This window comes from Aplidium turbinatum, chromosome 16, assembly GCF_918807975.1.
Source record: "Aplidium turbinatum chromosome 16, kaAplTurb1.1, whole genome shotgun sequence".
Lineage (NCBI taxonomy): Eukaryota > Metazoa > Chordata > Ascidiacea > Aplousobranchia > Polyclinidae > Aplidium > Aplidium turbinatum.
This window is the reverse complement of record NC_137487.1, coordinates 8,048,302-8,061,145: the sequence shown is the minus strand read 5'-3', so window position 1 is coordinate 8,061,145 and position 12,844 is coordinate 8,048,302.

The following is a 12,844-nucleotide window of genomic DNA, read 5'->3' as shown; positions in this document are numbered from 1 at the left end:
TTTTTTGAATGTTCACGTTTTTTAAAAAGTTTTAAACATATTCTTGATTTGCACAGTGACTCTTGGTATCACATCAGTTTATTTTGATATGACCTGAACAGCTATTGAGCAAATTGCAAACCTAGTCTATGTTTAAAGCCTGCTAAAACAAAAGTAAACACCCAAACTAATGGCCACCGTTCACCACTGGTGTGCTCGCCTTTGGCTTGATAGATGACGGTATTGCAGTCGGACTGATTTTGTTTGAAAGTCTACTACAAAGCACTAAGAGGAAAGATCACAACCTTATAAAAAACACATCAGCTTATAATCTGCATTTTCAGGTTTAAAATTCACAAAATCGATGTCCTAGTTAAGCTTGAAAAGCTAGTGATATGCCAATAAAGGTGTCAGGTTCACAATGAGCCCAATTGGTGGTAGTTTTGAACTGTTTCTCCACAAATCGTTGTTGTGGTGACTGACATATTTGTTGGCAGTTTTTTTTGTTTCCATGCAAGCTGGCGAATTATTTCGAAAACTCAAGGAAATTGAGCAATCAAATGCCGACAGCTGACGAGCATATAGCGACTGTGCCATCAAAACGTCGCTTTTACAGACTTGAAAATGACCGTTTTTGTTTGGCTGCTTCGCCACCAAATCCAGTCCTGGAACAATTGGCGGCTTGATGCCAATTCAATGTCAAAAGACAACGCGTTGGCGAAAACAACCCAACTTCTCTGTGTGGATGAAACGGAAATTTTTCATGTTTTATTTGCAAGAGCGACATAGTGAATTACAAGCAGGAAACATCCAAATCACCGGAACCCGTTTCCCCTGCTGGGACGAAGCCAACAGGCGCCATGATTGCTTGCTAACAAGCACCCATGCTTGTTTCTGGTAACAACCTATTAGGATACAATTGTCGCTTTCAGGACTTGTCTTGGCTCAATTCCTGTGAGAAACAACCGATTTTACACCTTCTGATAATGAGAAGTAAACTTTGAAATCTGGCTGATGTGTAATTGCTTGTAAGTGAAATGTCATGTTTAAATGACAGAAGTCATGATTTAACGAGAAAAAAGTGTCCAAAGATAGCTTAAGTTATGTCACCAGCAGTGAAAATTCTTTTTTGGAAACTTCCATAAGAAACTTTGATATGAACGCAATGTTGCCTATTGCAAAGCTATGTGCGAAATCAACCAAACGTGCACTCAAAATCTAGCCTGCCAGATTCATCTATAAACATAACTCTTCAAGTTACGTTTTCACAGACACCAGTTTAAGTGTATATCAAAGTAACAGACGCACGTAGTGCAAAACGATACTGAAACGTAACATTATGGTTTCTATGATGAAACAATACAGCCACATAAAGCGTTTTTTCCACTAACCGTTTCGGTAAAAGACAATAATGATTCGACAATTTAAATTAATGTTTGTTTTTATATAGCGCTGTACCCATCGCAGAATGCGTTGCTCCTCAGCGCTTTACAAAGCAGGCTGTCAATGCAGCCGTATAGAGGCGCAACTGAGTCCGTTATTACCCGAATCCATTCCGTTGCTCAGTGCCAAGCAAGAATTAGATTCCGTACCATTGTTAAAAAGTCTTTGGTATGACCCTGCAGGGTATCGAATCTATGCCTACCGATTCAGAGGCGGGCGCATTAACCACTAAGCCACCGAGCCGGTTCCTTTTTTTCATTTCGAGAAAAGTTTAACAAGCATAAAAAGATCCTCTTTTGAATAATTTGAATTGATCCTCTTTCTCTTGAATAGAATCTCGATTCTCGAGCGCTTTATTGACGCGATACTATTAAAACGACTCATCAATGCAAACCCAACCCCTTCCATGTCACTGTGTTGAGAAAATGGTCGATTACCATGGCTTCCCACAAGGGGTTGCGTAACGAACTTAAGGAGTCGCAAAAAATGTACCAATTTGCAAAAAGCACTGCATATTAACATTTCTGTGCAAGATGCTGCGACAGTTATTAACTTTATTAGGAGTCGTGCACTTAATAGGCTGCCCGTATTTTTGCAACTTTATGTGGTGAAATATATTAAGAGTTAAAAACTCTTTCACTGCATTGTGAAGTGAGGTGACTTTCAAAAGTCAAAGCTTTAAAAAGGCAAGCCAATTAACGTTGAAAAAACGAAATAGTAATTATAGATATAAAAATACAAGAAAATATAACCATCTACATTCTACAACAACTCTTATGAGCATTTTGGAGTGCAAGTTAACACTGATAAAACTAGGGTACTCAACGAAACGCCATCTGATCACACCTCCCCAGAGATCAATATCAAGAAAAGACTTCTAGGCAGAGATGGGCGTGATCTTGATCTTGATCTTCAAGATCACTTTTTTTTGGTGATCTTGATCTTGATCTAAGATCACTTTTTTTTGTGTGATCTTGATCTTGAAGAACAATAAGATCAAGATCACTTTAAAATTAAAGTTTACTTCCTAGATAGAGGCATTTTTTTAAAACTTGTACTGTACAAAGTAGTTAGTGGCGACTACTAACATTAAGCCACTGCTAATCTGGTATGTGTCGAACAAAAGACGATTTAAAATCTCCATCTAATCTGGTCAGTGTTGCCATTTCAAAATTGAAAAAGTTTTCGGTGTTGGTCATAATAAATAAGTCAACTTCCGTGTATTTTATGTTGACGTATAATAAAAAATGATTTAACTTTGTTCACAATTTCCATGTGTGAATTTTAAAGAAATGTTTGCTTTCTTTGACCCAATTTTAGATGTTTCAAAAGTGTAGAATGGCGGTGTTAAAAAATCTGGACTCTAGCCGACTTTGGTCATGTAAAGTGGTTTATTGCAGCAAATCAACCAGACCAAGACTTGTTTAGGGTCTGAGTATGGAGCGGTTTGTTTGACCGCAAACCTCTGGAACTTTTTTGATAGCAGACAACAGTATCAAGGTTGCCAGATGGGTAAATGGTGCAATAAACATTGACATAACACAGTGAAAGTTAAAACAACTTAGTAACACGAATAAAAACTCCAACATAAACCAGACAAAAATTTGGTAAAAAATGATGCAGTTAAACTTTATTATTATTTATTTATTATAAATAAAAAGCATAAAACTAATTGCTTTTTCAGTAGGCTACTATTGTAATTAACCTCGGCCTTGGGGTGACGTTGCGATTCTACGCAAACTACGTCAACAATTGATAGGCCTAATAGCAACAGTCACTAACTCATTACAATTCTTAGGCCAGCGATCGAGTAGTTAAAAGTAAAAGTTAGCAATACCAACTATATACCTTTACCCGGGTTGCTTATATACAGTATAGCAACTATTTTTTGCAACATCATTGACCAAAAACTTCATTTTTTTTCAAGTACACAAAAAGTGATCTTGAAAGTGATCTTGATCTTCAAGATCACGATCTTGATCTTGATCTTCAAGATCACTTAGTTTGGTGATCTTGATCTTGATCTTCAAGATCACCTATTGTTGGTGATCTTGATCTTGATCTTCAAGATCACCAATACTGGTGATCTTGCCCATCTCTGCTTCTAGGTGAAGTAGAGTACTTCTCCTACCTTGGTAGCATAGCCTACTTTCAACTTAACCATCGTGTTTTTAACAACCATGCTATATTCATCCGCACAAAAATTATGGTTTTCCGGGCGGCGGGCAGTCGTTATGTCCACCCTTCGCTATGCTTGTGAAACCTGGACATTATACCGCCGTGACATCAAACGTCTTGAAAACTTCCAGCAGAGAAAATTGAAGCAAATATTAGAGTATTAGACACTCGTTGTGAAGATTGTCTCACCAACGATGCAATCCTTGATCGGGCAAGGTTGCCCAGTTTAGAAGCCACCATATTGAAGCACCGCCTTCGCTGGACAGGACGTCGTGCGAATGGAACCAACGAGGCTCCTCGACCTATGCTTTATAGTGAACTGGAGACAAGTAAAAGACCCCCAGAAGACCAAAAATGAAATTCAAAGATCAGCTGAAAGTCTTCCTTAACCATGCAAACAGTGATCTAGATTCATAGTAACAACTTGCTAGTGACAGATCATTGTGGTAAAAAAGAACTATGAAAGGCACAGAACCTTATGAAAGAAAACACGATACAAAAAGCCCAAGAAAAACGAAACACTAAAAAAGAAAAGCTAAAACTACCACGTCTCTCACCTTCCATAATGTGATTGACTTTTGCTTACATCTTTTCCATCATAGACTGAGCCTCTAAAGCCACATAAGCCTACAACATCACCATCCAAAGCCAAATTCGATTTGAAGACGAAACCAATGTTCGGACACGAGCTGGAGCCGACGACGACGACATTGTCATTTGGTGAAAAGCTAGCGATTCCTTGTCTAACTGGAAGTTGATCTCAGCTCAGGCATAGGTTACATGTTTGCCAGACTCATTTGCGTGCTCGAAAAGAAGATGGTAAAACTAATCAAATGATGTGTTTCTGCATTATATTTCAACACTGTAAATGTGATTATACACAGTAGTTTGTGATACGTTGTGATAGATTTTAAATGAAGAGTTATATTTTGGTTTCAATCTCTTACCTGAGATGGAAAACGTTATGAAAGGGAACGGAAATGTTCCTACAAAAATTATGCATTGCAAAGCCTTACATTCAAAGGTCATAGGCCTACTTTTTACACTTTTAGCTAAGAACATAAGAAAATTCCGTTAATAAAAGTGCATAATTCTCGCTGGTAGCTTAAAATCTAAGTAGCCTAAGTTGAAGCAACGATAAAGTTCACAGGAGTTGTTCAAACTACCATTTGACGTCATTTTCTTACGTTTTGTCACTATCTGACTGGAAATCAAATATGACGTTTTTGACAATCTCTTTAACGCCATAACAGTTCTTCGACCTCACGGGGATGTCAGGATATATTGGGAGTGGTCAATTCGTATTGAACATCGTAGGACTTCTTTTCAAATGCTGAACAAATTATCTCAAATTTTAAATATCAGAAAACATCTTTAAAACTTTTCGGAATAAAACAACAATAAAGTTTGGAATTTGCATGGAAAATTTTTTTTCACCCCATAATATTCCATGATGTGCAGCGAAAATGCAATTTCCATGTTAATTTTTTGTTTCATTTCATCTATTCAACGCCATGCCCGCTTTGCGACTAACTTGACTTGCGTTTATTGTCGCTTTGTGATAATGCAGAAAGTAGCCAACGTTATGGTTTGAAATCGTTTTGGTAGAACGCATTGTTAACGAACATTTCTGTAAAAATCCACAAACATCATGTAATGTAATTAAAAGTACTGAAAAAACAACGTAAGTTGCACTGTTGTTTCAATAATAAAATCTTCCGCAAAGTTTAAGATAACCATCGTTACTCAGCTGACAAAATTAGTCTATTTTACATTATTTCAACACCTACAGACGGTGGGTCAACAACGAAACAAGCTTTTTAACTGGGTAAAAGTGCCAAAGTCTTGTCAAGATGTCAATGTTCTTTACGAGAACATCATTCATTCCTTCTCAGTCGTGTGTGGTCCATAGGCTAGGAGCAAGCCGTTATCACCTCATTCAATGTGATAGTTTACGGCGTTTTTTGCTTTGACAGGACCTGTAAATAGCACATTAATAATAATTAAGAATGCATTCACTTGATATTTAGTTACTATGATTCTTCAAGTATTTTGTGGCTGTTTTGATATTAATTTTTCATTAAATAATAATAATATTGTGTTCAACTTCAATTTGAAATTGATTTATTTCAGAAAATTTTTTTATTTGACAAAAACATTTTTTTTTAAGCGTAAATTTGATTAAAATGATTTTCAAGAAATTTTTTCTCGGAAGAGCATGGTAGGAATAAAAGTAATACTTTAGATAAATGGTTAAAATTACACTAGAAATACTTGAAACGATAAACTCACTTAGTTTCTAAGTTACTTGTTGACTGCTTGAACGGTTGGTGAGAGCGACGATCCAAGTACGTCGGTTCGACACCGTTTGCGAGCGCGCGTCTGTGTTTCGGCAAGACAATTATTGATAACAAGTCAAAATGAGGAACATCTGATTCGATGATTGTATAAATTGACTCATTTAATTTTTGATACATTATACTCAAGTTTTAAAGTAAAAAATCTCACCTTAAAACATCGTATTGTAATTTTGCACCTCGCTAAATTGACTAACAACACTGTCGTTATTCGTCTAAGAAATGATGTATTGCACGTGCGTGTACAGCTGTGTCTAATTTATATTTACAGATTTGTTGGCCTTTAATCTTTTCATTAGCCGGATAAGAAAAATTAAGACTAATTATACAAGTGACTTTAGTTATAACGGTTTCGTGAACATGGCTATATTTTCTCGTAAAACACTCATTTAGTCAAAAATGATTTAGGGCTAAGAATTTATTTCTAAAATTTCCGGGATTGTGAAAATGCTTTGCGGTTTGCCTGTTTCGCAATTCAGCGAAAAAAACTTATTTTTTTTGCTAGTCTGCCTGGTGCCCTATGTCAAGCCGTCTCAATCTGGCACGGCATCAGAAACAGAGCGATTCTCAGGCATAAGTTTCAAGTTGTTGTGATATTTGCGTAAAAAACCGGATATCCTTTAATTGACACACAAAAAGAAATGTTTCGGATGTGCTCCAAAGAAAGTCTGATTTATCATTGGATTAACTAAGCTAACCTTAATTGAAATCAATAATTTGTGATATTGACAATCACTGGGCACGGCATCAGCTAGGTAAGCAGCCCAAAAGATTTTTACCCTCGTTTGTGGATAGTTGCCGCTGTAATCTTTAATTTGTACATCGATCTCTCAAAATACAGTACAAATATATCTTTTTCACTGTTGAAACTGTAATAATCTCTTAAATGTAGGCTAATTGCCTATAGTATGTTTTTTTTAACGCAATTACTTTGTTGTCTTTGACAAAAGTACTTTGTTGGCTTTGACAAAGCAAAGTCAGCCTACACGTTATATCAAAATTAAAATCATAATTTTTTTATCCTAAATAGTCAGTTTCTAAACTAAAATTAAATGACTAGTCACAATAACCTATGATGACGTTAAAGAGCCTATGATGACGTCAAATTATTTTTCATGTTGAAGCTGTCAATCAAGTCAGAAAGTCCGTAATCGTTTGTCAGCGACAAGACAACAATTACAGAAAAATGTTTATAATCGATTAACAATCCGCCCTTGGTAGTGGCGTCTGTCGCCAGTCATACATTAGTTGTAGCACGGTGGAGAGATGCCAGTAGGTGTTAGAATATTATTGTTGCGTTAAAAAATCAATACTGAACGTTGATTGAACCCAAATCCTATAATACGATAGGCCTACTGTAAGATTTGTTAGGCGATTGAACCTTGGTGATAAATTATGAAGACTTATCAAAATGAGCCATCAAGACAAAGTGGGAGGTCTATTGATGGCTTAAATCTATTCTCCAAATGCAGATATTGAACGAAGATATTCGACGTAGAGCTGAAATACTTTGAGTCAAATTTTGATTGAACTCACTCAACAACAAAATGGTGGTAAATCTGTAAACTGTTTGAGATGTTTTTACTGATTTTAAATGTAAAATAGACTTTGTTTGGTCTTTGTTGTTTATAACATTACAGCATGTAAGTTACAAATGATATAACCTCAGATATTAACTTATACCGCACAAAAAGGATTCACGAATTTATGACACGCCAAAGTCGAAAGCAAGAATTTTATTTGTAGGCAGTCGCGTTGACAGGGGGTCCAGGGGTTTCTTTTGGAATTCAGAACCCTGGGATTTTTTAAGGGACCCTGAAAACAAATTAAACACAGCGTATGTTTTGAAGTTTTATTGTGTTTTAAGAGGTCGTTTGTTTAAGGGACCAGGGCTATTCTTTCACTCCTTTTACAGATTACATTTCACTAGTTCAAGTGTTTTTGGTTTTTGTTCCTTTCTTAATTTATATTTTCAAATAGGCTATTAAACTTATGAAGAGAGTAATATATACAGTACGTATGGGAAAAGCCTCTTGGTCAAGCATAGCATGTTTTGAGTGGTGTTTTAAACTTAGGTCAAAAAAGTTGCGGAGAGATGACATGCATTAGTTTCAGATTTTCACTTTCTGGTTGATGTATTTCAACCTGCTGAAGGTTGTTTTCTCATTTATTTATAGCCTTATAGCAGCCAAAAATTAGAAAAATGAATGGACAGTTGAAATTAGTTAACCATGAAACTAATACCAGCTTTTTAAATTCTCAAAAGAAGATAGGCAACGCACGATAACTTAGGTTTTCACAAAAAAACAAGACTTCAGTACCATGCACTTTATAAATTTTGTTTCTAACCCCGCAAATAGCCGTTCTTGCAATTGTTGGAGTCCAAATGGATAACAAGCCAGATGTGCTTGAAATAAATGCAAACATCATTGCTGTTAGCGCAATTTTTCGTGATCATAAATTCTTAACAAGCTTATATTGTAGGCAACTTTAAGTAAGAATTGAATTGCTTTTTAAGTTTCAAGTTTAGTACTTAGCCTAATGCACGTGGCTTGTACGTTGTCGGACTACAAATTTTAAACATGTCAATCTGGACGTTTTTCATGTGAGCTCAAAACTAAAAAGGCATGCGATAAGTAAGCACATGCTAATGTCACCTGACAAACGCTCTTTCCATCATTCAAAGGCTTTCTCATTGTGTGGAAAGTAGCGTGTATTCGAAGGCTCCGTACGGTCGGGACTTTTGAGAGCGAGCCGGAAAATTTGTCAAATATGAACTTAAAATTTGCAAAAAATCTAAAGTTATCTTACAAAAAGGACTAATCGTCACTAAACGGAAAACCCGTGTCACGGATAACTTGTTTTTCGTAGGCAAAAGCGAACTTTTCACCTTTAGGCACGAGCTATGATTTTAGCTTTTAAGCTACACGGAGTTTGCCAATTTTGACGCTTTCCAGATCGTTTTTTGATTTGCACCAACGAAATTTGTTAGTTTTTAATGTAGCCTATTAAAGCTGCCATATCTATGAATTAAAGTTTTGTAAATCAGAATGTTTTTCGTACTATTTTTAAGATGCTGCATTTACTAATGTGTTCAAGACAAAAAGCACTCAAATTAGATCTTGCTATGTTGTGATTCTGTTAATGTAGCATGATGATAGCACAGCAGAAAGAATGTCCTCATATTGTCACAAAGTCAAAGTAGAGCCGAAACTTTTGCATAAAAAACAGCACTTATGAGATGACTAGATATTTTGATCGTCCTTGCGTGACGTCACAATTATCGTGGAAGCAACTCTGGTTGCGAAAGCTAATGGTTAAAATTAAGCTCATTAGCTGGAAACAAACAAACAACACCAACGGAATAATGCCACACGCACTCGGAATGGCCTGTGACTCTGCGAGCACTTAACGAATGAGATTCTGATGAGCGCCATCTCTAAGCTGCGATGATTATCTTAATTTTTAAATCTGGAAGACATTTCTTGTCAAACACGAACTTCCTCGATTGATAAAAAGAGACTAAACGTTATTGGATTTTCTGACCAATTTATGATTTTTTTTGCTAACAGAAGTGTTTTATCACTTAACGTCCGTTGCGAGAAGCTGCATGTTTAATACGTGCAAAGTTGTTAGAAATTAATGCCGTGATGATCATGCTCCGACATAGAATTGGGCAGAAAATTCAAAAAACAAGCAGACAGCATTTTTTTCACGCAAAGCATTGGTTCGTCCCTATCTGATGATACGGTGATTTTGCGTTGGCCATTTGACGGCGTGTGGGCTTTAAGCTTACAAGTTGTTGGCAGTAGTGTGGAAATGGTCTCCTTGTGTGGTCTTGATGCACATTGTCTTTTGTTTACACTTATGCTATAGTGTGGTTTGCTTATCTACTGGCTGGGATAAGTCAATTTGATCGGATTTAAAAAAAATGTTTTTGCTTTGACAGTTAACTCTTCGGCGTTTTTTACCTGCGCACGCACGTAGTGACGTAAGCTCAAATCCAATAATTAAGTGGTTTGATCAGGGCTGTTGAGAGAATAACTTGAGCTCAGTATCAAGGGGATCCTTGAAACCCACATCAACACACTTCTAAAAAAACGGACTATACCCAAAGAAAACCCGGTGGTTTCTTCAAGTTTCCAGGCCCCTTGGAGCCCCTAAAGTCATCCCGGGTACAAAAGTACCCCTTGGCCCCTCTGTCAGCGCTACTAGGTTCGCTTGCTCCCATAACCTACCACCGAAAAATATTCTTTAAAACAAATTGATTAAGACCATGCAGGCGATTTTGACACAAAAGAAAACTTTTTTATTTTCTTTTGTGTCAAAATTTCAATCAAATGAATACGGAGACAAAGAATTGTTTCTACATTTGAGGAAAGAACACAACACATTTTGCTGAATAATTTTCGATTTTTGTGATGCTAAATATAAAAACTCGATTTCTTAGTTAACCATCAGTAGACTACAACAACCGAACAACAATGCTACAAGCTCAACCTTTAGGGAAAAAAATAAAGGTCTCTAAGTTTTAATGATTGGAATTTCGATTAGAAACCTGAACCTTGTTCAAATTCACTTGTTTAGTTTGTTTAGTAATTTTGAAGAGAAAAAGTAGCTTACTGTGGATTTGGAACAGCATAAAATACAATGATTGATGATATGAGAAAGATTCCATTTTGTCTTCAACGTAATTTTTTGAAACCACGCACAAATGCACAGTTTGAACGCTTTAGACCGGTTTTGATTAAATAGATTGCATTTTGCTGTTCTTTTTTGTATAAAAACTTACTGTAAATCTAGACATAGTTGAAGACGTGTTTATTGGTTATTTTAGGGTCAATGTTTTTTTAAATTGTACAGAGTGCACCCGGTACACCATGTTACAACTATACGTGAATCTGCCATGTATTGTGTTGTCTATTGTCTAAACCAATTGATTGCACATGTTTCAGGATAACCAAGCTTCAAGGGTGCAAGATCACAAAACCATTCTCGTTTGTTTTGGCAACATTTATCTGCATTTGCCAACGTTTGTTGAATACTTTCTACCTTACTTCAAAGTTAAAGGCAAAGCTTCGCTAAAAGAGAAATAATCTACGCTAATTTTCTTTCAATCTATTTTCATATCGAATCAGAATTTTAATTCACGCCGCAATAGAGCGTTTTTCGGCAGGCGAATCTTCATGGGTGGCCCGAGGTCGTCTCGCAAGTTCAAACTTTGTTTTCTAAGCGATTTTATCAAACACGTAATTCTCTTCACATCGTAATCGCACTTTGCAAGAAGGAAGCAATTTCAAAGAGAAGCATTTGGACACTTGGTATGTTGTATCAACGTTGGAAAAACAGTACTTCATAAATGGAAATTTTTATTTAGTCTTCTATTGTAGAAAGGTTGAACTTGATAGAAAGTTTTAAGAAGATAGTCATTAATCATTTTGTGGATGCAGACAATTGCATGAGTGGTCCTATTAGACATCTTTAAAAGCCCCAACAGCAAAAGGTGAAAGAAAAATATTCAAGTATTTTTTAAGTGTTTCCATTCAATCTAAATTTTAATATAATTTACTTAAATTTAGAAGCTTTGAATTCAGCCGCTCCAGAAAGTCTACAGTGCAGCCGACATCTTGAAGCACCACAAAAGTATAGTCACCGAGGTTGACGGTTTGAAAGTTCAATAACAGTTGGAGAGGCGTTGTCAATAGACTTTTCCATCTGATGAGATCCTTTGACGATTTTTCTAACTTCAGGTGGCCTTGTAGCTAGAAGGAGGATTAAATTCGACAGTAACTTCATCCTGTTAAGAGCTTTGCAGTAGATTCAAGGAGATTTAGATCGGAGGAGTTACTTTGAATTGAAAGAGCAATAGGCCTACTTTGCTTCATTTAGGTACTGCAAGACATCTCACAGCTGTAAAGTAGTGGTAATGCAATCACTTGTTAAAAATGGTTGACAACTGATTGGATGAATACTTCACAGATGTAGATACAAAAGACCTATTTTAGCCTGACCTGTTTTAGCAGCACCAGGCTAAAACAGGTAGTTTATATCTACATTGCCAAAGTTTATAACAAGCATGTTGTTAAAAGCGAAACTTAGTCTTTTAATCGAATGAAGTTTATATAAATTCTAAACTTGTTTCATACGAAAAATCTCAATCGGTTAAATTGACATCACTTTTTTTATGGTTTTTGGACATATCTGAACAATTACTCTGGTTTTTAAATAGAGAAAGAATGCCTTTTGAATTTAGTTTCTTTGTGGAATATGATATTGCTGCTTGAAAGTAATTAATAAGAGAATTTACTATTATAGGTTTAATATATTTGCATGACCAGTAAGTCAGTTTCATTTTTTTTCAATTTGATTGTGCATAAAGACCTACATGAAAGAAATTAACTTAAAAAATATATAAAAAGTACAGTTATTCTGCTTGAATATTGACACACTTCTTATAAATGTCTTGGGCGGGCACAGTTTTTTATTGATGATATCCTGCTGATATTGACTTTTACAAAACTGATGAAAAAAGAAAATAAAAAATATTAAACAGCAAAAGTGTGCCATCTTATTTGTTGTTAAAATTGTGAAAAGAAGAAAAAAGAAATTCGAATAATTGCTTTCACTTATATATTTCCTAAACAGCCTGTGTTACATTTAAGTGCAAACAGTCATATACTCAGGAGCATAACCACGCGGCAGTAAAGTCAAAAACCTTTGAATTTTCCATAAAGTTTAATTTATTTGTATTAAAATTAAAGAGATAAATAGAAAGTCTTTATGAAAGTCTCGGTTCATGACGTTTGGTAAGATAATGAACAAAACTTCAATGCTTAGCGTATGGATATAAACTCTCTAAAGTCAACATTGCAACGACATAAGAACAA